The sequence below is a fragment of the Sciurus vulgaris genome (genome assembly GCF_902686455.1).
Source record: "Sciurus vulgaris genome assembly, chromosome: X".
Classification (NCBI taxonomy): Eukaryota; Metazoa; Chordata; class Mammalia; order Rodentia; family Sciuridae; genus Sciurus; species Sciurus vulgaris.
Window position 1 is genome coordinate 93,492,137 of NC_136471.1, and position 3,083 is coordinate 93,495,219.

Here is a 3,083-nt window from a genome sequence, read left to right on the forward strand (position 1 = left end):
ACATCAGACTGATTTACTCCTTAAAAAAAAAGACTGTCTTGGGCAATGAAGCTTTCCGTTTTTATGTATGATATCCATAAATGAAAACATAGGTCCTATATAAATGCTTCTGTTGAGAGAGGTCAGTAATGAAAATTATACTATTAAATAAATTACATGCAAGTACAAATATCACCCAAACTACCAAAAGATAATACCCTCAACCAAACCCACTTAAAAATAGTATGTTCCAACTTTTCAAGAAACTATTATAGATAACATATTCTTTCTTATCTACTATAAGTAGTTCCTGTTCTAAAAACTTAAGATGAAATTATTTTTATTTTGGGGAATTTCTGATAAATAGATCATAATTTAATGTAATAGTCACAGATTTCATGACAAAGCTACAATATTTATATACATCTTCACGTATAGCACAATGTAGTGGTCAAGTATTAGCAACAGGTAATTAACAAAGTATTAAAGTAATAAAATGCTTTATGCCAGATAATTTATATTCAACGTACAAAACATACATTTACAAGTAACATTAGAAAGAAAATACATCAATTTTTTGAAAAATCAAAAATAGCAATAAGATCATCCATATTATTTTCAGCCTTATGTTAGAAATGTTTTCACTGTCTAAATTAACCTGATCAATTTGTTATTTAAAAAGAGAATACATTAAAAGTAAAGTTACACATACATAGGACTTTTATATACATATATGTGTGTGTATCAACTAACAAAAATTCAGATGGTAAACTAAAACCATTTAAAGGCCAATTAAAGACAAAAGTAATGTTGCCTGAAGTGGTTTTGTTCTTTATATAAAACTACTCTTCATAGCATACACTATACTATAGCACATACTATGTAGTTTGGTATATAAACTACTATTTCCAAGTTGAATTTTACAACTCTAGTAAGATCAGGAAGACCTGATCTTCCACTCTTTACGCATTAATTTTTGTGTCTTTAATTGATTACATTCCATTTTCAACACTTCTCCCAGGAGAAGTTAAATGAGTGTCATTAGGTAATAAGTGTCATTTTTAATTTACTTTCTGTATTTACTTGGTCTAAAATTACTCTAACCATGTATTTTTTCTTCTACCCTTTTCTTCTTTTTGTGGTGCTGGGGCTTGAGTCAAGGGTCTCAGGCTCTTCATCCTTTAAGACACTTATTTAACCCAGTAGTAAGGGTTAAAGGAACAACTGGTTGAAATCAGGGTGAAATATGCCCCTGCTATAAGACGATCATCATTTGGGACTCTGCAATGGCCAAACATGTTACCCTACTAAAATTAATCACAGATTCAAAAATTAAGTTTTAAAGAGGCCCTTTTAAGAGACCAGGGCATAATCTATTGCAGAGAATATACTTCACTGAATATCATATTAGCTAAAAAGAACACTGGCCCTTCATGTGGCCAGAGCAGCTGGCACATCATTGACCCCTTGGTTTGGTCAGTCTGGACTCACATGGGGGAAGCTGCTAGAACTTTCCCGCTGTTTGTCTACCTCCAGGGAAGCAGACTGCTCCTGTGGCTTTTTGTCCTCTTTGACACTCTCCTCAGCAGACTGACGTGGCCTCTCTCCAAGGGCCTCATGCTTCCCTGCTTCTGCTTCCTGTTCACGAAGCAGTCTTTCCACCTCTACCTCGAGTTCCAAGGTCTCCTCATCAGCTTGCACATCCAGCTGCTTCATCAGCTCCTCCAACTTCTTGGCTTTCCGAAGCTCGTTCTGCTGTATGATTGTGCAAAGGTGCTCAGTGAGTTGCTCCTTTAATTCAGTCTTCCGCTGCAGATCTAGCTTTGCTGTAATGTACTCAGCTTCGGCCCTGTCAAATCGCTTCTGTGCATATGAATAGTCCAGGCTGGCCTGATCGATACTGTTCCTGAGGATTCCAATGTCAGCAGATACCATGTCATCTAAAGCCTGCAACTCCTTCTGGATCCGCTTTAATTTCATGGTCTCTGCCTGAGTTCTTTTAGATCTGACATGAAGAACAGATGCCTGCATTAAACGCTTCTTTAACATCTATTTGTTTTTAATTGTCTTAAGCCCCATTTCTCCACTTTTCTTGATTGATTCTTGTTCTCTAGGTAAAACTTTCTGCAATTGCTTTAGCCAAAAGAGCTTTCTTACGTTTATTTTTTTCTTCCATTAGTCGCTGTTCCTGTTGGAGGACTTCCCAACGAGATTTTTCTTGCTAACAATTCCACTTTCTTTTTCTCCAATTTGCAATCTGGCTTTGGAGGTAGGAGCTCGACTTTCCTGTGACCACCATGGGAATTCTTAAGTCCTGCTTCCCTTCCCTGACTTTTAATACCCTGTGGTTTTCCATCACCAGCAGGAGAGGGGACTGTAAGAGGACTAGGAAGAGTAGGGGGGGAGAATGTGGTTCTTGAGTGATAAGTCTCTGTTTTGGAGCAGAAAGTAGCTGCTCCGGAGGTAATGAGCCTGGTCCATCTTGAAGTCCAAGTTTCTGGCTTTGCTCTAGAAGGGCTTTTTCTCGCTGAAGTTGTTGTCGAGTTTTCTTCCCAGGGAGACGGCGTTGTGGTTTAAATGGATCTTTGTTCTGCTTCAGCCTCCTCAGCTCCTCCTCGGAGAAGCCCGCTCAGCCCTGCGCCATCGGCCCGGCGCAGGCAGCCCGAGCGCGCCCCGCTCGCAGCGCCCGGCCTACTCAGTCTTAAAGAAGAATGAAATGATGGCATTTTCAAATAAATGGATGGAACTAGAGAACATCATGGTAAGTGAAATAAGTCAATCCCCCAAAAAACAAAGGCTGAATGTTGTCTCTGAGTTAATAAGCTTTTAATCATGCCAGTAATCCCATAAGCTTTTTCATTCCTCTTTATTTTTTTTTCTTTTTTCACCTTCAACTGAATATTTTCAACCAGGTTATCTTCAAGTTCAATTAATTCTTTCTTGTGTTTGATCTATACTGCTATTGTGATTTTAATCTCCATGTATATTTAGCTGAAGAATTTCTGTTAGATTTTTTAATTGCCCCAACTTCTCTGTAAAGATTCTGTTATAGTATTGAATAATTTTTTTTCTTGAAGAGCATTGAGTTTCCTAAAAACTGTCAT

The 3,083-nt window shown here is 37.8% G+C and overlaps 1 pseudogene across 1 annotated transcript; it reads right to left on the bottom strand.

The window, feature by feature from the left end:
- Nucleotides 1-302: 302 nt before the first annotated feature.
- LOC306650651 (RAB6-interacting golgin-like) lies at nt 303-2,638 on the bottom strand (annotated as a pseudogene). The gene is made up of 2 exons: nt 2,100-2,638; nt 303-1,984 (listed from the first exon to the last, which is right to left on the bottom strand). The product of its transcript is annotated as an RAB6-interacting golgin-like (transcript).
- Nucleotides 2,639-3,083: the final 445 nt, after the last annotated feature.